This window comes from Tupaia chinensis, unplaced genomic scaffold, assembly GCF_000334495.1.
Source record: "Tupaia chinensis unplaced genomic scaffold, TupChi_1.0 Scaffold000298_1, whole genome shotgun sequence".
NCBI classification, from domain to species: Eukaryota; Metazoa; Chordata; class Mammalia; order Scandentia; family Tupaiidae; genus Tupaia; species Tupaia belangeri.
This window is the reverse complement of record NW_006159787.1, coordinates 629,677-656,243: the sequence shown is the minus strand read 5'-3', so window position 1 is coordinate 656,243 and position 26,567 is coordinate 629,677. Positions and strand designations below refer to the sequence as shown.

The 26,567-nt window shown below is 37.7% G+C and overlaps 1 protein-coding gene across 24 annotated transcripts in view; it reads left to right on the top strand.

Moving 5' to 3' along the window:
* PTPRD (protein tyrosine phosphatase receptor type D) overlaps positions 1 to 26,567 on the top strand; it is a 457,704-nt gene that overhangs the window by 336,328 nt on the left and 94,809 nt on the right. The window lies entirely within an intron of this gene.

Sequence of the window (26,567 nt, the reverse complement as noted above, 5' to 3'; positions counted from 1 at the left end):
TGTACCCTTTGATCAATATCTCCCATTTTCCCATCCACTCCCTCTCCTCGAGCCATCTCACCTTCACTCATTCCCCACACCCAGACTCTGGGAACCACCATTGCACTCTCCACTCCTTTAGGTTTACGTTAATTGGATGTGTGTAAGTGAGATCATGAAATGTTTGTCTTTTCTGGTGTTTCAATTTATTGAAAATATTGAATTGATTAACTTTTCCATGTACCAAATGGGTGCCAGATGTGTTTATTCATGGTGAGAATCTTCACTGCAAAAGAGAGATTGAAGGGATTAAATAGATTTTTTTCAGTACTCATAGTTTTACTTGGCCTGAAAACTCTGTAATTACTAAATATGTCTACATGATTTTACCCTTCAGTCTAAAAGCTATAGCTAATGTTAAGGTAGTAATGTATTCCCAAAAAGTGGCCTATTTTTGAATGTGATCTTAAAATTCCAGAATTCTGTGTGAAATCTTCATGAAAATTTGTGTGTGTGTGTGTTTGTGTGTGTGTGTGTGTTTGGATATTGGGGTATTTATCAAGCAAACAGTTGTCTAACTGGATATTTCTAGCATTCCTCAACAACTAAAACCTACAGTAGAGCCAATTATTGATAACTTGGCCATTATTTTTATTTTAGTCCAAGTTTAACTTAGCATGCAATTAAAATGTGTGACTAAAATCTCATAGTTGTGCCTTACAACAAAAGTTTGTTGGATACCTGAGCAGCACAGCTTCTACCATGAAGAGTTTCTGCTGATTATTGAGCCTTTTTAAATTTTATTTATTTTGTAATGTTTAATGGTTAGGGGTACAATATGGTTTTTCAAAGCATGCATCCAGTGTTGATAATTAAATTGAGAACATCACCATATTTGCCATCTTCAACATAGTACATTATGCTGTGTACCTTCAACTTATGATTGGCAGTGCCTTTTTTTCTCTTCTTTGTTTATTCTGTTGTGGTATACTGTTCCATAATCTATTTGCCTTGCTTACTTACATGCATTCTTGTGTAATTAGTAACTTTTTTCCTGAGCCCCTTTTCAACACCCCCCCATGTAGTTTCAGTGAGAGTCTTAAATACTTTACAGTTATGTCTCTTAGTATCAGTAATATCACCTTAATTGGGGCAGTTGTGCTTGATGATCTCTGAGTATCTACCAGGTCTAACATTCTGCCCTATCACCTTCAGTAAGATCCTTTGAGAAGAGCCCTAATCTCAAGTGGCTAGAGGGGTAAGAAATACATGAAGAAGCTCCATGGAAGAGAATGGAGCAGTGAGGCCTGTGGCCATCTGAATATCTAAAAGACCTTTCAAAAATCTTTATATACTCAGATTTAAGTTATCATAAATTAACTGTGCTGGATAAGCCAAATGTGCATTTCCATCTACCTCTTCCCTCAAGGGCTAGATGGCCTCTTACTCAATTGGTATTCTCCAACTTCTTTACGAAATATTTGATAGGACACAAAGGAGAGTTTGTGTGTTCTCTTGCACATTGGTTAAGATATATTTTCCTTTACTCTGCTCCAAGCATTCAAGAGAACACTTTCACTTTGGGGGAAATTCATGTTGAAGTTTGGGTTTTCTTATTTTCTCTCAAATGGTATTCTGCTTACTTTTTCTCTGCTAGTCCTCTTGATCGTAGTGGCTCTTTTTAAATTATGCAGTGTCCTTTAAAACAGTTCCTATAGTTTCTAGTTTGGAGCTAGAGGCTGCAAATTGAGTTTTAGAAGAGAAAACGAGGCAATGATGAAAACCACTTGGGGCAACATAAAAAACCTCTTAGTTAAGTGTCAGTTTTCACCAACCAAAAATCTTGTACCGCTCCAGTCTGCTCTTTCCTGTTTTCATGAGTCTTATTTTGCCATGTTATGTTCTTCATGGCTACTTTATTCTTTACTTGTGATTATTAGGGATAGAATCAGTCACAAAAAGATAAAGATGTGATTGCTCAACCTGATAGTAATTCACTAATTAATTCTCCAGTAATATAACTAAACTATTGACAATAATGTTTAACTCACTCAAGCAATCTCAATTGTATCCATAGAAAATGGATAATGTGGCTTCCTTTAAATATGGAATTTCTTGAGAAATACTACATGCAAGGAAACACTAATGGTCCTCATTTAAGCCATTTGATCACAAATGCTCCAGGAAAGTCGTTATGAACTGAATGTTGGCAATGCTTTCCCAACAGCGTCTCCCAGTAGCCTTAGCCATTGACATGATAGCCCCACAGACTCCTCTTGGCTATCATGATGATGATCCGTGATTAAAGCTCCCCAGTCACGAATTGATTCCAGCATGCATTAACGTCTATGAAAGAGATAGCTAAGTGCTATATTCATATGTGATAATAGGATTAAAGCCTCTAGGTAATATTTCAGGCTACAAGTAACACTTTGTGTGTGCGGGGTGGGGGAGTTCTTATTCTCTTTTATGTGATTTTGAATAGCTTTTTTACTGTTTTTGGTTTTTTTTTGTGTGTGTGAAGCAAATGAAGGAAAGAAAACCCACATTACTTGAAACACCTAATTATTTTGGTGTAATTGCTATGAATGAATGTTTATGTAGGCTACTTAAGATGCCTGAATCTGTCACTTAGGTTCTACAATAAAACAGAGGTTACAGACATGAAAGCTTTTCGCACTGATCCTGAGGTCAAAAGAGAGGAAGTAGGGTTAAATCATAGCACAGTGTGATTAGATCAGATGAGAATTCTCCTTCACGCCAAAGGCAGTTGGGCTGACATTGGAATCAATGACATCTAGAAGACGAGACCTCAGAAATTCTTGTAAATTCATCTCTGAAAGTCTTTATAAACACTTTAGACTTTCATTTTCAGACATAAAATGGAAAAGTCCTACTAGAATCTAAGTAGTCACAATTTGAAGATGGCATCTAATGACTGGGACATAAAAGTCGTGACACATTTTTTACATAGAAAAAATACATCATGAATTTTTCTAATGACAAAATAGAATGCAAGAAATGAATTGCCCCTTTAAAGTCAGTTTGGCACTTAAATTCAGTGCATTGGATTCATGAAACTTTAGACTAGATCAGAGTAATATGCATAGATCTTGCCAAACAAAATCTTACGGAGGTGCCTGAGGGCTATTTGGAAGTCTGTTCACCACATAACATTCAGCATCCAGTTAGGTGATTATGTCTATATTCTTATTTGATTGTAACACTGTATATGTCTTTGAAAAATTATACTGTGCTCCTCAAAGATGTACAACAAAAGCATGTAAACAAGAAATTAAAAGCAAATAAATGATTTGAGATTCCTGGTTCCTACCCTAGAAATGCTGGTTCAGTAGGTCAGTAGGTCAGCCTTAGTATCCAGGAAGCTCCATTTTAAAAGAACACTTCAGGTAACTCTGACACAGGTACTCTGAATACTTCAATTCAAGAGAAGTCATTGGTTTAGGGTAATATGTTATAGAGCATGAATCACCCATCTTCCTTTCACCTTTTCCTGAAATGGCAAATAGACTAACATATCAGATTCAGTGGACAGCCATCAACAGAGGTGTCATTAGCAATATATATGTACACAAATCCCATTTATATTATATTGGTTTTCAGTACCTACAGTCCCTACAATATACTTGAGGGAAAAAAGAAGAGCATTGATTTATTTTCAAGCTAGAAGCTAGCTAAAAGTTAGCATGGTATGCTTCAAGTATGCTTTAAAAAATGGTGTGCTTCAAGAAATGTGATCTGGAATTGGTAGGCTGTGGCAGTTTTCTGGCATCGTCTCTGGGACTGCTATCTTTGTGCTTTTTTGGGGCCGGCATCATTCATCTCCTATGCAGGTCAACTTCTTTTGTTTCTACTCCCTCTACACAGACACACACACAAAAAGAGAAGATGGTCTTTCATGAGCTACAAAGGTTCATCAATAGTTATCCACTATGCTGCTACAGAGAAGTATTATGCTAAGTACTGAGGGAAATATAAAAGTTATAAGAAACATACTTCCAGGATGTCTAGTTGGCAAAGACAAATATATATGGACAAAAATAATAAGTTGTACATCAAAGAGCTAATCCTGAGTGCCAATGGAATGTTATTTGGGTAAAATGAAGGTTAAAATGAGGTGGAGAACTAGGAAAGGCATGAGCCAGAAGGTAGTACTCTTAGAAGAACTTGGAGGAAATGAAGTAAAGAGCATTTCAACAAGGGACAGATTAAAGGCACATAGGAAAAGGATGTTCTGAGACTTCTATACTCAAAGTGAGGACTACAGACCAGCAGCGGCACTGGCATCCCTTGGGGACTCATTAGAAATGCAGAGATTAGGCCAGCTGGTAGTGCAGAGGTAAGTGCAGCATCCTGGGATGCAATTCCTCATGGGAAGGTTCCTGGTTCAAGTCTGGAGAGCTCCCTGACTACGTTGGACAAGCATGTGCTCGTCATCTGGGGCTCACTGAAGGCTGAGAGTGGGAAGGTGTATTGCAGTGTTAAGATCTTGTTGGGGGAGGGGTCTTTGTCTCTATCTCTCTATACATTTTTTTTTCCTTAAAGAAAAAATAAATTTGAAAACTTTAATCTATGATTTTAGGCCCTATCCTAAACTTACTAAATCAGAATCTTCATTTTAACAAGATGTCCTTGTGATAGCTTTGCATAATAAAATACATGTGGAGGAGTACTACTTAGTATTCTTGTTATGATTATTTATGGTAGAGGTTGTTTATGGTAGAGAATTGTGTGAAATGAAATTGGGCAGATAAGGAGTTGGATCAAATTAAGTTGAGCAGGTATAGAGAGCCAAGTATTATAATGAGCTTCCAGGTGGAGGAAATGAAGTAAAGAGCATTTCAACAAGGGACAGATTAAAGGCACATAGGAAAAGGATGTTCTGAGACTTCTATACTCAAAGTGAGGACTACAGACCAGCAGCGGCACTGGCATCCCTTGGGGACTCATTAGAAATGCAGAGATTAGGCCAGCTGGTAGTGCAGAGGTAAGTGCAGCATCCTGGGATGCAATTCCTCATGGGAAGGTTCCTGGTTCAAGTCTGGAGAGCTCCCTGACTACGTTGGACAAGCATGTGCTCGTCATCTGGGGCTCACTGAAGGCTGAGAGTGGGAAGGTGTATTGCAGTGTTAAGATCTTGTTGGGGGAGGGGTCTTTGTCTCTATCTCTCTATACATTTTTTTTTCCTTAAAGAAAAAATAAATTTGAAAACTTTAATCTATGATTTTAGGCCCTATCCTAAACTTACTAAATCAGAATCTTCATTTTAACAAGATGTCCTTGTGATAGCTTTGCATAATAAAATACATGTGGAGGAGTACTACTTAGTATTCTTGTTATGATTATTTATGGTAGAGGTTGTTTATGGTAGAGAATTGTGTGAAATGAAATTGGGCAGATAAGGAGTTGGATCAAATTAAGTTGAGCAGGTATAGAGAGCCAAGTATTATAATGAGCTTCCAGGACCAGGTTCACTGTTAAGGTGAGGTCGAGTCTTGGAGGACTCAGCGTGAGACTTGGACCCAGGCAGGTTCACACTTTGCCCGCAACACTTGATATAGCTATGTAGCATTGCACAGTTCTATAAACTCCAGCATTTCTCATCTGTAAAAGGTGTTGCTATGACTATATGTGCATATGTATATACATTCTAGCATGCACACAAATGTATATCCACACACACAGACACACACAGGATTTCGAGAGATTTATGGAAAAAGTAGAATAAAATATGAGTTTATTTTAGTGTCAAAATTTTGAAATCCATGTATAGTATTTTTGTAAGGTGCATTTACCATCAACTTTTACATATATAAATTTTAAAAAGGGGCTTAAGAAATTGTAGCCGAAAGAATACACTTTTGTTATATAGGGAGCTAGTGAAAGGATTTTAAAGAGATGATTGTAGTCATTTAAAAAACAAACTGTTAATTATTTATAATAGGCTACTACAGTGGCACAACAGCAACACAATGCTCCTTGGTGCTAAGGCCACATGGGAAAGTCCCAAGTTAATGTCCCAAGGTCTCCCAGTGTCACCAGACATACACACAAGTGCTGTCTGGATGTGGTTCACAGTTTGAAGACCCTATTGGAGTACCTCTCTATCTTTTCTATGACTCTCTGTCTCTCATGCAAGGAATAAGGAAATAAACTTTTTTAAAGTATTTATTAAGCTCATGCTTACTCTCAAGTTATTTATTCTCTCATTGAACAGACATAAAAATGGGAAATTATAAGAAAGTATAATCAATCTTTGGTCCACTCTGTAGTATAGTGGTAATGAACTGCCCAGGAGAAGCCAAATACCACAGGGTGACTGCAGTTTGAATCCCTGCCCTGTCTGCCTAAAACATGCTGGGCACTCAAAATCCCATAGGCAGAGGACTTAAAGAAGTGAATTGTGGCATGACCAGATCCTTATGAGTGGTGTTTCTCTCTCTCTTTCATGTGCATACACACGTGGCTCTTTCATATTATTTTAAATATGATCCTATGCTAAAGGTTTTATCAGGATATGGTGAGAATGCAGAACATACTTATGAGGGGTTTCCTGGGAGATTCCTCAATCATCAGTGTCTATAATGGAAAGAAAGAGAACCTAGGGACAGGAAGGGTAGTTAGGTTATTAAAAGCAGTTTTGGGGACCAGCAGTTGGCGTAATGGGTATGTTGCTGGACTCCTGTGTAGTTGACTGTGCTTTCAGCCCAGGACCCAGTGGCTTAAATTCACACTGAGCACATGTTCTTGCATACCCAGGATCCTGAGAGCAGAATAGAACAGAAGGGATTGCGGCGTGGCCATCCCCCCTGGGGGGTGATTTCTCGCTTTCTGTCAGTTTCTCTCTGTCTTTCTGGCGAGTGCACACACCCTATAGCAAAAATCTCTCTCAAAAAAAAAAGAAAAAAAAAAAGGCCATTCTTAGCTTAGAATCATATATGTGTAGGGCCAGCAGATGGTGTAGCAGTTACCTCGCTGGAATTTCACTTGGTTGACCCTGATTTGAGTGCTGGACCTGGTGGCTTGGAAAATGATGCTGGGCACATGTGCGTGCATGCCCAAGATCCCAGGAGAAAGGACTATCTCATGGTCATCCCTCCAGGAGGGGGAAGGATTTCTCACTTTCACTCTCACTGTCTCTGTTTCTCTCTCTCTCTCTCTCTCTCTCTCTCTCTCACTCTCTCTCTCTCTCTCTCTCTGGTGAGTACATGTGCCCTAAGGCAAAAACCTTAAAAAAATAAACAAACAAAAAAAAAACGTTCAAACAAAGAGCGCTGTTAAAAGCAGAGATGCTTTTACTTGTGCACATCTGTAGAGTGGATGATATGGAAGTGACTTTCTGGGTGTGTGTGTGTGTGTGTGTGTGTGTATATATACACACACACATGTCACATCTCTTTTAGGAATAGATTCAATATGCAGTTGACTAGATGAATTTACTCCGTTCTCATTGGTAAGGCTCCTGACACACAGGCAGACCAGCAGATGCTATAGACAAAGCTACAAAGTTAGAGAAGATAAGAAATTTTTAGTTTGATTTCCAAAAGGAAATTTTCCATAAAAAGAATGTCCTAAGTAACACTCTCTAGTTCAGCTATTTTCTATTAGGTCATCAGGAAATCTGGATGTATATTTTCTATGTTTTTCTATGGAAAAGTGTGTCATGCCTTTTCCAATGACCCAGTAGATTTTATACATTTGTGGTTTGAGTTGAGGTCATAGTTATGCAACAAATTTTTCTCCAAGTATCTAAGAGCATACTAACAAGTTACCTTTGGGCCACAGTCCATCCTGCTGTGGTGGAACACAAACATTCTCAAGCATCTAGTTTCAAATTTGTCAGTACATGCTCTCTTCATAGCATTTTATTAGACCTGTATATTAAAACTTCTCTGAGCAATCTTTCTGTTGCAGTTGGAGGAGACTTTGTCCTGTTTTTTTCCTATCAAAAGCCCTGCCCAATGTCTTTACTGCTATCTGGAGGTTGATTATCTTTGATCTCTGCATTCAAATGTCTTCTACCATTTAGCATCCAAATGTGCCAAGAGTTTTCTTCCTGCTGGATTATTTTAGAAGATAATATTCTCACATGTCCTGTCTGTGCTGATAATAATGAGCTCTTCCATGAAACATTTCAGATATCAGAGCACTGTCCTTGTATTTTTATAACAGCATGTGTATTGCATGTCAAATAATCTAAAATCTTCACTGTCTCTCGTGAGACAGGTAAAGGAAAAGGATACCTTATTTCTTTGATGAATAATCAAATACATTGAGACAGTCCTGAGACATTAAAAAACACTATTTGGATCATATTTTAGAATGCTTAGCGCTGCATAGACCTCAGAGACCATATGGTTTTAACCCTTTCATTTTAGAGGTAAGAAACATGAGATGAAGAAAGAAGGGATTTGCCCAAGTTCACATCCCTACTGTGTGGGAGAACCAGGTCACAAATTTATGTCATCATCTTCTCCACTACACTACACCTTTTCTGCTCTGGTGACCTACATGTTTGACTCTGTTTTTGGTTTTTTTGGTTTTTTGTTTTGCTTTTTTTGTTTGTTTGTTTTAACAAAGTCCTGATTATAGAGTCCAGAAACCTTAGACTCCAACTGGATCAAAATATTTATACTGAAAGTGTCTGTGAAAATGTCATAGTTACCAATTTACATTGCATGACAATCGCTGGGAAAACTCAGTGATTTTCATATGACATGACAACAGTGCATTTCTCTTCCCCATAGACAGTTTGTAACCCAATGGTAAACATTGTATTTCTCCAGAGAATGGGCAAAAAATGTCATCAAAGCAATGACCACCAAAGAAAACATTTCTATTTTTCTTCGGAAAAGGCTCTTAGAGTATTCTACCATGTGTTCCAGAGTATATTCACAGGTGTAAAGCTCCCATTAGTTAATGTTTTATAAACCTCTAAGCATTCAAAATACAAAACCACTTGTTATATCTGCTTCCAATTAGTTCACATTTTTAAGGTGACCCATGAGGGTAGACATGTATTAGAACATTATACAAACATCAAGAAATTACACACACACAGGTGTTTTTTTGTGACAAACTGACAAAACTTTATACAGGCATCTTAGAAAAGAGAGAAAATACAAATAATATATAAAATATGGAAATAAAGACATTATTACTGACCACACAGAAATTCAAAGATTATAGAATTCAGTGAAATACGAATAACTAATAAAATTTAGTAATTAATGAATACCCACAAACAGCATATACCCATAAACAGCACGTACAGGTTTTTATTAGCCAGCTTTGAATGTTGATTATTTAGAAAGCAGCCCTCTCAAGACCAGCAGTTAGCATAATGGCTATGTCGCTGGACTCCAGTGTATTTGACAGCAGTTCGAGTCCCAGACCCAGTGGCTTAAAACTCACACCGGACATGTGTTTGTGCATGCCCAAGATCCCAAGAGGAGAATGGAGGAGAAGGGATTGCAGCGGGGCTATGATTTTTCCCTTTCTTTCTCTCTCTGTATTTCTGGCAAGTGAATGTGCCCTATAGCAAAAACCTCTCAAAAAAAAAAAAATCTTATTTTCCTGAAGGAAGAAAACAATAGATGGCAGAGATTTTTTTAATCTATATATACAAAGTTGAAGAATGCAGTAGATCAGGGAAAAGCCTCCTTATTTAAGTATTTTTGAGATGCGAGTCACAAAAAAGGTATTTTTTTCTTTTTTCTCTCTTTTTTTAAAAAATATCTTAAACAATTTATGGTGGTTTATTTATTGAAATGAGAAAAAGAAACAATTCCATTAATTAAATGTAATAACGTACCTTGTCTGGATAAACTTAGTTGAGGAAAATGAATTCTATTCCAAATCAGAATCTCTAGATACTCTAGGATTAGGAAGGGAGAGTCATTACCCACTTCCTTAAGAACATAGCAATTTCCCTGCTTCTCGAATTGAATCAAAACCTCTCTCCCTGCTGTTCCTGGTCTACTTGTTGAGCCCTGGGAATAGATGGCAGAGTGGCAAGGTACTCCAGCCTTGGGTTCAGACTGAGTTTGGCCCCTTGCTGGAGCTGTGTGACCTTCAAGAAATAATTGAACCCATGCGTATTTTAATTCCTTCATATTTATGGAGAAAATAATCTTAGTACTTCATAACGTTATTAAAAATAAATTAATACACATAAACTATTTATCAGAGCCCCTAATACAAATATGCAGTAGTTTTAGTAGCTCTAATGGGTTGAATAGCCCTAAGCCAAAAATCTGAACTCTGAAATCCTCCAAGCATCTGAAACATTTTGAGCACCAGTAGATGTTTCCATACCTGACTTCATGGGATGAGTAGCAATCTAAATACTGCAGAAGAAACATAATCACATAAAATTACCTTCAGGCTTGGTATATGTGATACATTAATTATTTTGTGTTTATACTTGGGTTCCACCCTCTTGATATCTCATATTATTTGTAAATACTCCAAAGTCTAAAAAAAAAATAAAAATTAAAAAAATCCAGAATCCAGAGCACTTCTGATCCTAAACATTTTGAATAAGAGATACTCAATCTGTACTTATCAAAGCTACATGATTTAACCAGTTACATCTATTATAAACTGCTCATCATTATATGTACTACTGAGAAAAAAAGACATTGCCAGTATCCTTGTAAGGTGTCATCAACTTCAGGTGCACATTCATTTTAGAAGTGTTAAAATAGTGTATGTCTTAGACTCAGTGAAACTCTGCCCTCTTCCCATTCCTGTCATTGACCAAACCCCTAGGGCTTTTCTAAAGCCAGTAAAAGAAAAGAATGAAAAAGAATTTGCTAATTTAAACCAGTCAATTAGCACTTGCTCAGTAGTCTTTTTTTACATTCTAGTCATTTGCTGTATTCAAGCTTCTCCTGGTCAGATGTTAGGACTTCTCTGCATGCTCTGGGCCACGTAGCAACAGCTCACCACTGGGCACACAGCGACTGATTAACCAAAGTGTGTGTCTGGATCAATTTCTAACTGAATTTACAGTTCACAGAAACTCTTTGTTGTGATCAAAATTGCTAGTACCAACAACAGGAGCAAACAGAACAAAGAGTGTCTTTCTGTAAAAAGAGTCTCTTTTCCCCAGTTGACATCCTCACCTGATCTATCAGCAGTGAAGCCTGATTTTAAGGCTCTTTCCTCAGAAAATAGACTGTTATTATCTTTAGACAGTACAGAAGTGAATACATTTTAATGCAGACCCTCAGATTTAACTCAAAAGTACCTACTGATTAAATTCACCGAACAGCTTTTATAGCAAAGATGGGCCTGCCAGTTGGCGATCTGAGAAGATGCTTTTCTTTGTTCTGTCCTTAAGGACCAATTGCACCGAGTAAGATATAAACATACAGAGTCTCTTCCCAGCCAGCTGCCATTCTGCATTTTTGTAAACAAAGCCAGTAGGACAAAAAGACACAGCAGCTCACCTCAGAAGAAACTTTGCATCCCAGTCCAGGATGTATGTCTATGTGTTCATAAGCTTTAGTCTGTCTGAACTTCTGTAGTTGCAGAACTCAAAGTGCAAACAATTTCTCAAGTTTCAAAGCCTATTTCTCTTTGGATGTTTTCAGTGTTTATTCTTTCTCCCTGTTTATTAAAACCTCATACATTTTCTTCACCAACAATATTCTGTATCTTTCATTCTTGAACCTTTTAATTTTTTTTCTTGTGAAAGTCCTACTCATCTTTGGAGAATCCACATAACCCAAGTTTTCTGTTGCTCCATCCATGTTGTCCTATGCGTTCTCCATAACTGATTGTCCCTTGACCATCACTGGACATAGTCCAAAGCGTTATGCTATCTGCTACCATGTGGAGCCCAAGGCCCTCAGGAAATAATTAATTCTGAAGTATTTCCAATCCCCGAGTAAGCTTTTAACTTCAAAGAGAATATAGCAAGAACTAAGAACTTTAAAAAAATGCTTTTTGAATTTTATTTTGATTTCAAAATGAAGTTGGGATTTTAGGGCCAGAGTGATAAGTGCACTTAGTGGGAAACGTACCATATGCTGGAGAAGGCATTGAAGTCAGGGAAAACAATGTTCGTATTTTGACTAATCAGTAACTATGGTATTAGGTTATAAAAAAAGTCATGATGCATGTTTGTATAGAGAAACAGAAAAAAATACATCATGACTTTTCCAATGACCCAATATTTCACCCTGGGCCAGTTACTTAAGCTCATTTAGCCTTGGTTCTGTCTGATTTAAGATGAGAATATTAGTACCTACTCAAGAGGTTGTTGTGAAGATGAATGTATGTTAGGTTCCTGACCCTTACCCTCTGTGCTCAGTAAATAGAACTAGCCATGTTATTGTGAACTTTAACAGCTCAGGAGCTACCTGGTAAGTGCTTGATAACACTGAAGTTTTCTCCCCACATTCTTTTTATCATTTGTAGCATTCCCTTCTCATTCTTCCAAAAAGGAACAGAAAGCAATTAAGAGAAGACGAAGGGTGATGGGAATGAAGGATAATATTGTCTACAGGGAGGGTTCTTGTCATACTTAGGACTTAGTGCCATTTCTGGAAATTAAATCCACATTTAAAAATCCAGAAAAAATTAATTTTCACAAATGAGCAGAAATTGTTCTAGTGTCTCTGCAATGAATTTTAATCCCCCAAGGCACATTATTTAATTCTCCTGACCTCAGTTTTCTTGTTTACAAGTTTGAGTGTCTTCATATGTTTTACAAACATTTATTGGAGAACAAGAAAATATCAAGAAATAAGCTTTGTCCTCTTAGGAAGTCAGAAGAACCAATAATTCTAAGCATATGTGGGGAATAGGACAGTATTGAGGAGAACCTTCCCAGTGAACATCTGACTTGCTGAGTCATTAAAGTTTGCTAGAAATACAAAACCCCAGGGACCAGCAATTGGCATAATGGCTATGTCACTGGACTCCCATGTAGTCAACTGCAGTTCAAGTCCCGGACCCAGTGGCTTAAACTCACGGCGGGAGCGTCTGTGTGGGTGCCTAAGGTTCTGAGAGGAGAATGGAGGAGAAGGGATTGCAGCGTGACCATCCCGCCTGAGGGGGTGATTTCTTGCTTTCTGTCTCTCTGTCTTTCTGGCAAGTGCATGCGCTCTACAGCAAAAACCACTCCAAAAAAGAAAAAGAAATAGAAAACCCCACGCTGAGGGCCATGTGCACACAAAGACAAAGATATGACAAGAAGCATGGCTTGCTCAGGGACTCCGAGGTATTCTATGACTACATTGCATCATCAGGGTCATGCTGCTGGGAGGTGATTGCACCCTTAAAGGTCATGACGGCATCTTAGAGAGTCTCTATTAGGTGATCTCAAAAGTACTCTCAAGTCATGAAAATCACTTGCTGCTTCTGCTCCTAAAACTGCAAGTACTTGAGGGAACAAATGAATGCATGTGTGTCTATATTGCTTTTTAGACCAGCTTTTAGGGAGCATTTTAACAATGCTGCAGGAGGGAATGGAAACAAGGCAGCAGAAAGCCTGCTGTTACCAACATCATAGGAATATCTTTACTTACTTAGGTTTGTTCATAAATTGTTTTTAAAAAAAAAAATGGTAGTAGGGACCAGCAGTTGGCATAATGGCTATGCCGCTGGGCTCCCATGTAGTCGACCGCGGTTCAAGTCCCGGACCCGGTGGCTTAAACTTACTCTGGGCATGAATGTGTGCATTTTCAAGATCCCGAGAGGGGAATGGAGAAGGGATTGCAGTGTGGCCATCCCCCTGGGTGATGATTTCTCGCTTTCTATCTCTCTGGTGTCTGTCTGTCTCTCTCTCTCTCTCTCTCTCTCTCTCTCTCGTCTTCCTGGTGAGCGCATTCACCCCATAGCAAAAACCTCTCCAAAAAGAATTGTAGTAGTAGGCCAGCATGTGGTGTGGAGGTTGAGGCACTAGATCTCACATGACTGACTGCATGGTTCAAATTCTGGACCCTGCAGCTTGAAACATACCAAGCACATATGCATGGGTGCCCAGAATCTTGAGAGGAGACTAGACGAAAAGGGATTGTGGCATGACCATCCCCCTGGGGTGTAATTTCTCATTTTCTCTTTTCCTCTCCCACTCCTCCATAAGCACATGTGCCCTGTATTAAATACCTTTAAAAAGAAAGAAAAATGGTAATAGCAGTATTTATCAAGGTTGTTTTGTTTGTTTGCTTTTTAGTAATAGTTTATTATTCTTTTTGCAAAGTTATTGTTGGGCACGCCATCATGATAGAAAAGTAGAGAGGCTAAAAGAGGAGATAAAATATACATTGCATGAATGTGCAGATTTGGCAATGCCTTGGAAAACAGTCTTTCAACATCACAGATGTAGCAATTGGAGTATTGGGCTTTAACTAAAAAGTTCATGTATGCAGCTTAGTCAGAACTTAATAATTTCTCACTTGCTGAGTAAGTTTCCTTAATAGCCATTTATCAGTCCCCCAAACTCCAGCCAGAGACTAATGGAGACCCCTTGATTTAATTTCTTCTTTCCTCCTTGCTTCCTCCTTCCTTCTCTGACTTTCTTTCCTTTCCCCCCTCACTCCTTTCTCCCCATCCTCTCTTTTCTCTTTGCCTGCCAATTTTTATGGAGTATTATTTCTATGTACTTCTTTGAGTTAAACTGCATAACATTTTGATATGACAATAATATCTAGCCTTTCTGTAGGACTTTGTAGTTTAGATAGTTCTTTGCAAGGATGATAATACCAAACATTATATAGCACTTAATCATGTGCCAGGTACTGTTTGAAACACACTGTGTATATTAACTCGTTCAGTTTTTATTAATGTACCCAGGTTACAAAAGAGGACATTGAGCCACAGAAAACTTAATTAACTTGCCCAAAATCACACAGCTAGTTAATGCCAGAGCTAGGATATGAACCCACAGAGATTGGTGTTGGGGTCATATTCTGACAATCTAATTAGTTGCCTCTGAGGGCTGATATTCTTTTACTGTAGTTTTCACTATGGTCATATTTGTGTCATTAACTTTATTAGAGTGGTCACATTGTATTCATGTGACCCCAAATGGTCCAAATTTCTGATTGATATAATTACATGTACTTTTTTCAAATGTCAGAGGTGTTCTTTGAACAACAACACAAGGACCTATGTTGCACTGAGTTTATATCTAGCCTCTCCATTTCTTGTTCATTTTTTATTAAAAATGAGCAAGTTTGAAGATCCTAAAAGAATTACCTTTATTTTTCTTTTAGTTTCACAGAGAGTGCATGCGTTCACTGAAGAGAAACAGAGAGATGGGGGCAAGGAGAAAACAAGAAAATACCCCCCACAGTGAATTGGTCACGCCACAATCCCTTCTTCATTTCTCCCTCATTTTAGGATTTGGGGCACTTATACATGTGCCCAGTGTATTTTTCAAGCTGCTGGGTCAGGACTCTAGCCATGTGGTCAGCCATGTGGGATGTATCTGCCTTAACCAACATGCCACAGTGTGTCTCAAAATGATTGGAATTTATACCTGAAAGTAAGAGTTCATCCTAAATCCCATGAAACAGAAAAAAAAATTATTAACTGGGGCTAGAAATCACCAGTTTACCAACCTGTTTCTATAACTGTTGACAGTTGTAGAAGCCAGCCTTTGAGTTCTGATTTTGACAGTTCACAAGGAAGATAAAGTAGAGAGGAATAAGATGTTTGAAGGAACTGGAAAAGCATAAAGACCAAGTCTCAACTCTTAGGGTGCATGGTTGATGATGACTTATTTTTTATGTTGCCTTTTTAAAATGTAGACCAGAGTTTACCTACTTGTCTAATCCTGAAGAGTAAGAAAGAAAGAAAGAAAGAAAGAAAGAAAGAAAGAAAGTAGCAATTGGAGTATTGGGCTTTAACTAAAAAGTTCATGTATGCAGCTTAGTCAGAACTTAATAATTTCTCACTTGCTGAGTAAGTTTCCTTAATAGCCATTTATCAGTCCCCCAAACTCCAGCCAGAGACTAATGGAGACCCCTTGATTTAATTTCTTCTTTCCTCCTTGCTTCCTCCTTCCTTCTCTGACTTTCTTTCCTTTCCCCCCTCACTCCTTTCTCCCCATCCTCTCTTTTCTCTTTGCCTGCCAATTTTTATGGAGTATTATTTCTATGTACTTCTTTGAGTTAAACTGCATAACATTTTGATATGACAATAATATCTAGCCTTTCTGTAGGACTTTGTAGTTTAGATAGTTCTTTGCAAGGATGATAATACCAAACATTATATAGCACTTAATCATGTGCCAGGTACTGTTTGAAACACACTGTGTATATTAACTCGTTCAGTTTTTATTAATGTACCCAGGTTACAAAAGAGGACATTGAGCCACAGAAAACTTAATTAACTTGCCCAAAATCACACAGCTAGTTAATGCCAGAGCTAGGATATGAACCCACAGAGATTGGTGTTGGGGTCATATTCTGACAATCTAATTAGTTGCCTCTGAGGGCTGATATTCTTTTACTGTAGTTTTCACTATGGTCATATTTGTGTCATTAACTTTATTAGAGTGGTCACATTGTATTCATGTGACCCCAAATGGTCCAAATTTCTGATTGATATAATTACATGTACTTTTTTCAAATGTCAGAGGTGTTCTTTGAACAACAACACAAGGACCTATGTTGCACTGAGTTTATATCTAGCCTCTCCATTTCTTGTTCATTTTTTATTAAAAATGAGCAAGTTTGAAGATCCTAAAAGAATTACCTTTATTTTTCTTTTAGTTTCACAGAGAGTGCATGCGTTCACTGAAGAGAAACAGAGAGATGGGGGCAAGGAGAAAACAAGAAAATACCCCCCACAGTGAATTGGTCACGCCACAATCCCTTCTTCATTTCTCCCTCATTTTAGGATTTGGGGCACTTATACATGTGCCCAGTGTATTTTTCAAGCTGCTGGGTCAGGACTCTAGCCATGTGGTCAGCCATGTGGGATGTATCTGCCTTAACCAACATGCCACAGTGTGTCTCAAAATGATTGGAATTTATACCTGAAAGTAAGAGTTCATCCTAAATCCCATGAAACAGAAAAAAAAAATTATTAACTGGGGCTAGAAATCACCAGTTTACCAACCTGTTTCTATAACTGTTGACAGTTGTAGAAGCCAGCCTTTGAGTTCTGATTTTGACAGTTCACAAGGAAGATAAAGTAGAGAGGAATAAGATGTTTGAAGGAACTGGAAAAGCATAAAGACCAAGTCTCAACTCTTAGGGTGCATGGTTGATGATGACTTATTTTTTATGTTGCCTTTTTAAAATGTAGACCAGAGTTTACCTACTTGTCTAATCCTGAAGAGTAAGAAAGAAAGAAAGAAAGAAAGAAAGAAAGAAAGAAAGAAAGAAAGAAAGAAAGAAAGAAAGAAAGAAAGAAAAGACATAGATAAGCAACATGTGCTCTTGTCTGAATTTCACAAGTCAAATTCCAACATCATCAGAGTAAGACTCAAGAAGAAAGGAAAACTTGTTCAATAAATGGAGCTCATAAACTATTAAATTGAACTGAAGTTATATTTACCCCTGAATTTTTTTTTCGGAGATTTTTTGCTATGGCACATATGTGCTTGCTGGAGAGAGACCAGGAGAATGAGAGGGAAAGTGAGAAACCACCCTCCCAGGAGGGATGGCCACATGGCAGTCGTTTTTCCTCTGTTCTCCTCCAAGGATCTTGGGCATGTGCACATTTGTACCTAGCATAAGTTTCAAGCCCCCGTGTGTGATACTCGAACTGCAGTCAACCATGTGGGAGTCCAATGATGTAACCACTGTGCTATCTGCTGGCCCTAGCCTTAAATTTTTAAACTTTTCTTATGCATGCAAAATCATCTTTTATGTTTCTGCAACTGAATATCAATCATGTAAAAGCTACTGGATGATTTGAAAAGATAGGAGCTGTGACTTTACAGTCAGAAGGCTATTGTTGTATTCAAGATGGCAGGGGCATAGACACTCACAGCCTCCTCGCTTTATTTCCATTAGCTTGATGGTTTACTGTTATTGTTTGGCTTTAGCTCCACTTTAAAGTTCCTGTTAAAGTGAATGATACTTCAGGTGGCATATAATTTAATGAGCTGGAATGGTGAGGAAGACGCTCAAATATCAGATGGGTGATTAGACCTGGAGACCTTATTTCCAATAGATTCTGTCTCACTCCGGAACTCTGTTTCCCTGCGTATTAGCAAGCACAATGTAAAGAACATATCATAAAGATGAAATTGTGATGCCAAGTTTTTTGTTGTTTTGTTTTGTTTGCTTTTTCATTGTGGCAGTGCATCTATCCCCTTCCCTGCAGGCTTAGGCCTAGTCTCCTCTATGGTGTCATAACTCAGGGGTATAAGCATGGTTTCAGTGACTGGGAATCTGTAATTACTATAGTTAATGACCAGTGAAATGCTGCTTCCCTTTGCATTAAAAGTATTTAGGGTACTGCATTAAAGAAGGTAAACAAAATTAAGTCCCATTCTCTCCTTTTTCTTCCCCTCCCCTTCTCCCGATAATTAGTTGACCTTCTTGTCATCAGTTGAAACCTGAGGAAAATAAAAATGTTTCAGTGTTTGGAGTTGGTGGGTGTTGCTGCAAAAAATTGGGCATTAATTTCTTTTTGTGTTTCTTTTCTGTTTTCTTCTGTATTGATCCTTGTCACCCCTTGTGAAATTCCCTTATTATCTTAAAAAATAATCCTTAACAATCCAGGAGTTTGTCACCAAGTTTCCACTGTAGAGTTATACTTGAGTTCTATTTGATTCCTAGGATCTTCTAGTCTAGTCCACCTCTTCTGTTCTACTGTAGAAAAGCTATGTTCAGATGTGGCCATATAGAAAAAAGATTTTCAGATGTGGCCGAAGTCACTTAGCAAATTTCACAAGTAATGTTACGTGACAGATAACATTTTCTAAGTGGACACCCTAGGTAAAAGCAAAACAACCAATAAAGGCAGCTCTTTTCTGAGAAAAAAGAAAACAGTAGCAATACAGCTTAAAGTCATGTTAATTTGAGGGACCAGCAGTTAGCATAATGGCTATGTCGCTGGACTCCCACGTAGTCAACCATGGTTTGCGTCCCAGACCCGGTGGCTTACAACTCATGCCGGGCGCATGTGCGTGCAGGCCCAAAATCCCGAGAGGAGAATGGAGGAGAAGGGATTGCGGCGTGTCCATCCCCTCTGGGGGGTGATTTCTCGCTTTCTGTCTCTATGTCTCTCTCTGTCTGTGTGGTGAATGCACGCTCCCTATAGCAAAAACCTCTCCAAAAAAAGAAAAAAAAAAGTCATGTTAATTTGAGATATTAAAGATGTTTTGAGTTTATATGAGAACCCAGATTATAAAGAATATTAGAAATTTGAATAACTCAAGGATTATAATAAAATAGGCAGTTTTTATTTATGGAAAGAAAGCAATTATAGGTAAAATGTAAATTTGCATGATTTATGTTATATATTTTTCTTTATAATTTAATTTTTAAAATGTAATTCACATAAAAATAATTTACCCTTTCAGGGTGAAAAACCCAGTGAATACACTTTGTATATAGATATTAGATGAGTATATTATAAAGAACCCACAAGACCACTAGGTGTTTTCCCCCCTGCCATTGGTGAAAATTCATAGTTGTTTTGTTTGAATTGCTTTGACACAACTGATGAAGGAACTAACAGTATTGAATAGTTGTTTGAGAATACCAGTGTCAGAGTCCGGGGCAAACGCTAGCTTGAGGCATCGGTACAAGGCCAAGGTTAAGGTGGTAACAGATGCCTGTCACTGTGTATGTGGCAGATTTGATTAGCTCTTTGGTGTGTTGAATCCATGATGTAACAAGAGATTTCAAGGTCTTTATTGTTTACTTGGATATTTTCCACTAGAATCAAAGCTTCTTCAGGCCAGGGACTATATCTTATTTATCAGGATTTTTCTGTGACCAGCATGGTAAGTGTTTCTCATGGTATACCTGAGTTAAAATAAGTAAAATAGTCTGGTCTGCTCTTTACCTTTCCTGCTTCTCAAGCACAGTCATATGATAATCAAGGTGAATATCATTTATCAAGTCATGAATAAAGGTATTTTGTTAGATTATAATTACTGCTGTGCTACAACACAGGACTTGCAGAGACAGAGGAGCAACAACTTCATTGGCAATGGCCCACCTTCTAGATGGAGAATACACCTGTAGCTTTCATCAACCTTACTTGGCGGCATATTGTCAGGACAGTGTGAGTTCAAGCTCCCTGACAGTGATTCCGTACACAGATGGGAAAGCCATTCCCCTGCCTGAAATAAGCATCAGAAGAATATTGATTACAGAACTCGTTTTACTCTCTCTCTCTCTCTCAGTGTCTGTAAAGAGGAATGATCTGGAGTATTCATATCTCAAGGCCAGTTCTGGGAGTGTGTTGGGGGCAGGGATGGGGAAGTCACCTTCTCTCAAAGCTAAAATCTGGCAGCCAGTTTTTTCACAAATACCAGCAGCTAAAGTATTTATCTCTTTGCAGTTTTATTGTAAAAATATTTGCATGAAAAGAACATCTTTGTTTCCTGAAGACTTCATCTGCTCTCAGTATTCATTTGCTCTTGAAAAGGCATATAATCTTTTTGTTTCAGATCTATAATCATTCCCACAGTAACCAATTGGGATACCACAAACCAAGGATTATAATTTTCCCTGGAGAATAAACAAATGGCTCTGTGAAACAAAGCTTCTCGTTTCTCCTAAAGATCTCTGAGTCCAAGGAAGACCAATTCTAAAAATATTAGCTACTTCTGAAGTGATTTTTAAGAACTTTAATATCTGCTTCTTTAGAAGTCAGTGTCTTTTTCCAGCTTTACATTTTAGTGTATTGCATGCAGCCAACATTTACTGACTTCCTACTGTATGCCAAGCATTTTGCTAGACTCCCAGCTACAAAGATAAATAATATATAATCTTTACCCTTGAACTCGTAATCTCAGGTTTCCTTCACTTTAGCCAAACTTTAGTCCAAAGCCATAATAACTAGATTTTGTCAGAATTTCAATATCATGCAGCTTCAAGTTTTAATCCCATGTAATAGGACTTGGTATCGTCCATATTTGTTATACTCACCGTGTGAGGAGTGATAGTTTTTTGTTGTTGTTTTGTCTTTAATTTCTCAACATTCAATGAATTCCAAAATTTAGAAATTCAATAGGCCAGGGCAGTTTGAGTGCAGACAGCTACCTGTTGTAAAATCTGTGCTTCCAAGTCTATATTTGTTAATTCCTTAGAAAAATCCTTCAAGCTCTTAGATTTTTTGAAATAATTTTAAGAGCAAACTCCTATTTCTCTTCCTCATATTCTGTTACTTGTATGTATAATATATAAAATAAGATTAAGGAATAGCATTTGTTCTGTATTATGTTTCCCTGGCAGAACTTCTTAATGGTTCTCTAAGCTCTGGGAGCAGTTAACGAGCATAGTATTTGCTGGTATAATTCCAACCACATTTTCTAGCTGGATGAAATATATATCTGAAGAAAGAAACGTAGGATGCTAAAGTATCATATAGATCTTTTTCTTTTTTTAACCTTATTATTCTTAGATAAGGTAACCTACTTTATTTTAATATCTACATTGGGAATTAAGACAAAAATCTGCAATTATTAAAACTGTGTAATTTATATTTCATATGCGCCGGCACTGGGCCAACCTATTTTGGAGACTGTGAAGATATGCAGTACGCTATATTTTTGTTCAGTAGCATAGCAGTTAGGGACATAGGAGTTATCAAATGAAAAGAAAAGTAAAAGAAAAAGTGCTATAAGGCTCAACATAGCTAATTGCCAAATGGACGGTCTACCCTGTGATGTGGAGGGCACATATGAAGTGTGTGATAAAGTTCTCTAGGTGGTTGTGGACTGGGAGAATAGGGTCTGAGCTGAAAGAAAGGTAGGATTTAGAAAAACAGAAAGGGTAAGAAAGCACTCTCCTGAAAAGTATTCCAACATGAAGAAGTCAGAATGGGTGGGAGGAGAATGGGAGATGGCAGAGGGTAAGAGATAGGGAATCAAGGATGGGGGGAAAAAAAGCAAAACATACAGAAAACAAGAAATGGAAGATCACTTGCTGACAATAACATGTTTTTTGATGAGCTTGATTGAGACAATATAAGTGTACTCTGGATGGAAAATCTCATTTTGTATGCTGTAATGATGTACAGTGAATGAATGCCAATAAATAAATTGGGGGAAAAAAAGAGAAAAAAAAATGTCAGAATGGGTATGGATAGAGAAAAATAGAGCCCAATACCTAAAGTTTAAGGTTATTGCTTAGAAAAGATTTTAGCTAATTCAGTACTTAGATTGAAATGGTACCTACCCTGAGGAATGCAACATGGCAATCCCAGACTTTAAAGAACTTTAAGTCATTATAGGAAACAAGTCAATATAGGATAAATATGAGGCAAACGTACAAATAGTATACAATAGGCATTCAAACAAGAATCATCCAAAAGAACTGAATATACTATGTCATGGAGAATTCTAGCTGATCGTTGAAGTTTTAATGTCTGCATATCTATGTGTTTGGATTATAGTTACTCTTTCTACTTCTGTCTTTGTACACATACTATGACAGTTGTGAGTTTCCATTGTATTTTGTTTAATGTCTGCTGAATCCCTTAGTATAAATATACCTCATTCACTGGCAGCCTCCATTTTGAACATGTAGCTGTCTGTCTCACAGTAGTTCATGGAATACTTGAGATGAGGATGGTAATACAGGATGACAACTGTTGTAATTTTATTTGTGTGTGTTCAGATTCAGTAAACTATGGTTATGTGGTGAAGCAATCCAGTTCTTTGTTAATGACAGATTTATTGTAGACAAGCTTTCAGAAGGATTCTACTGGAAATCCTATTAAAGTGCTATCCATTAAACCATTAGACTAGTCATTAAAACTGTTAGTGCAGACTTGTTATTCATGAGTTATTGGTCTCTCGCCATTCTCAGTGATTTCTGCCAATAATACTCTACCCTTTGCTTCATTATGGCTATTCAGTTCCGAGGAATGAACGTATAGCAGCTTTGTCTCTTTTGCTGCAGAATTTATGGTGTATGTGAGAGAGCGAGATGGGAAACGGGCCACTGCTTGGCAGGCAGAAACAAGACAGAGATGGAGATTGTGTGTCATTTTGTTCCTAATTATTAATATATAGGGTAAAGATTATACTACGATCCCTCTCTTGGTTGGAATAAGAATTTTGTACATATCTAACTTAGGAAGTTATAGTTTGTCTTTCATTATAAAATATTTGGGGTATAAAAATACTATAAGGGGAACCAGCAGTTAGCGTAATGGCTATGTCGCTGGACTCCCACGTAGTCGACCATGGTTCGAGTCCCAGATCTGGTGGCTTAGAACTCACACCGGGCGCATGTGCGTGTGTGACCATCCCCCCTGGGGGGTGATTTCTTGCTTTCTGTCTCTCTGTCTCTCTCTGTCTGTCTGGCGAGCGCATGCGCCCTATAGCGAAAACCTCTCAAAAAAAAAAAAATACTATGAGTGTATCATTTAACCAAAACCAGTAAAGTCATCTGGCATTTAATCTATTTTTCCTACTGTCCACAATTTTGAAATAAGGAATTGAAGTTTATGAAAGTAGTTTTATCATTAGTGTATGCGTTAGTGTGTAGCAGTTAAGAGGTCCTACCTACTTCTAAGTCAGAAATCCTTGAACTTAGGTCCCAGCTCCCATATTTATGGACTATAAGAGTAATTCATGGAAAGTATCCTAACTCCTTTAAGCCTCAGTTTATCTGCAATAGAGAATTTGAAAATGTTTGTGGAAAATGGAATTAAAGTACAAGTTTATTATGGTGCAAAAAATTGAAATCTAGACATAGGTTGCACAAAATGTGCGTTTCTTGTGTTGGCCCTTCAGTATGCTTTCATAGCCATAAATCTATAAATTTATACTGAGCTTTCCCTCCATAGACCATAAATGCCAGATGAAAACTTACTATGGAGTATACACAATACTCTCCACATTTCTGTAATCTGTTCCCTCTGCCTCTAACAAGAGAAGTCACATGTGCACTTCTGAAAGCGTTCTACAGCTGCCCCTTTCTCTCATTTTGTAGAGTAGTACTGTGTTCACAAATTGAAAGATTAAAAGCCACAGGTAAAAAAGAGTTAAGAGGCACCAGTAAAGAATATAATGATTGTCACTGGACTTCCATGCAGTCCACCATGGGTCAAGTTCCAGACTCGGTGGCTTAAATATCACACTAGGCACGTGTGCATACATGCCCGAACTCCTGAGAAGAGACCAGAGGAGAAGGGATTGCAGTATAGCCATCCCCCCCAGATGGGGATGATTTCTCACTTTCTGCCTCTCTGGTGAGTGCATGTGCCCTGTAGCAAAAATCTCTCTTATAACAAACAAACAAAAAGAATGAAGAGAAAATTAAAGTCATTGTAAATTCCTGTTTCCCAGGGATAAGTGCTAATAACATCAGGATATAGCAATCTATATACATCTATGTATATGAACATATACACGTTTGTATATGTATATGTTTGTGTGTGTATGTATATATATATATGTGTGTGTGTGTGTGTGTGTGTATTTGTGTCCCTATTTATGTAGTACATATGTTAACAAAATTATTGTTTTATAATTGTTTAACTCAGCAGTAAAAGTGTTTATCTGTCCATGTTAGTCGATGCTTAACAATTAGAGCAATTTCATACTTTTTCATACTATAAGTATTTTAACCATTATTCTATTATAGTATATTAAGGCTGCTTCCATACATTTTTTTCACTATTGTAAATGATTCTACAATAGTTGCCCTATATATTTGTCCAGGAAAAAGACTTGGTTTTCATTTTCAAGGCTTTTAGGCAGAGCTAAATGTCTGACAATATGTGTGAAGTCTAGCCTTAGTAAATGCGCAAATACGTGACCAGCTTGGGATTTGAAGAAGGTGGGGTGGATGTGAGTCAGGGGAGAAAGGCAAAGTGATCCCAAGCCAGAGCTCCATTCTGTGATAAGAGTTAGATAAGATCCCTTTATTCTAGAATCTGATTCCTAGTTTTATACACTGGAGAGAGAATTGGATTCTGCGACCCCACTTTTTCGAGTTCTGTGATCTTAATGGCCATGTCATTAAGCCATGACAGACTGCCATATCTCTGAAAGGATCAGATGCTCATAGTCATTATCTTCCCTACTCTTCCATTTTCTATTGTTTATGAATTACTTCCTTCCCCACAGAGAATCTCTATAGATATGTTAATGCAGGCAGATACTTTAAGAAAACATGTTAATATATGCTCTAATATTTAGACCATATAATATTTGAAGACAAGCATACTGACTGAATTGTGTAATAAGCAATAGACTATGTCTATAGTTCCATTTCCAGAGCACTAAAAAGACAAAAGGGAATTACACCTAATCTTTCAGTCATAATCTTACATATTATATATAAGAGAATAAAGATTGTGTCAGTGGAATGAATTATTAATACATAAAATCACTACATTCACTTTGTCCATTGCTTTGCAATAGAATACACATCCAGCCAGCTCCCATACATCTACATTCCTCCCCATTCTGCCATGATAGAAGGAAAGAATGTTAATCAGAATGGCCTAAAGTGGTTTAGCAGAAAGCAGGTACAGCTAAGAACCACCTGCTGTGCTCTCGTCCTTTTTCTCTCTCCTATACAGCTCCATAGGTTAGGCGAACAAGGGTGAATCATTAAATCAGACCAGCTACTTTCTCGGATTCTGGCTTTAATAACATTTTCACATCCACAGTGTTAGGTAAGTGGAGACAGGTACTGTAGTGCAGAAATTACTCTTCACCACCCATGTGTCTATGTAATAGAGCTTGTAAGTGAACTTAGTTTTAGCAGAGCCTGCTGTTTCTCTTCCTCTCTCCCTTTCTTTCTCCTTTTCCACATACAGCTAGACACCTATGATGGTGATGACATTGTCATGAAGATACAGATCTCAGATCTCAAGATTCAGATGTGGATATGAGGGAGTTAGGGCCAGCTCACCTTGAAATGGTCATTTAATTTATTGCCTAAACAGGGACATTTTGAGAGTGAGAGAGGGCCCTATTGGTAATTACATTGAAGTAGGATATGAGATTCTCCTAATTTAGTTCAGTCCTCTCCACAACTCTATCCTGGGTCGTTTATCCTTCCTTCGAATCAGTAACCTTCCATTCTCTCCACAACTCTCAACATAGAAGTCTTGAGAACTTTGAGGAGCACAACTGTTGAAGAAAAAACAAAGAGAGAGAGAGAAAGAAAAAGATTGCATTAAAATGGTCAGTTCATTGTATGAGTGCATATTACTGTGCAGAAAATCTGGTAAGATGGTCCATACTGTTACTTGAAAGTAACCACTATATAATACTTCTGAATAGTAAACAGATGTGCAAATGTTAAGAATCATGGTATGAAAAGCTGTAACAATGTTAGCTTAGAATGAATTTAAAATGTGCCAAAGTCCAGGATGGCTCTTATGAATTGGGTTGCAGCCAAGTATGAGTTGGAAGTCATTCTGTTTATTTAAAATGGTTTTATATCTCT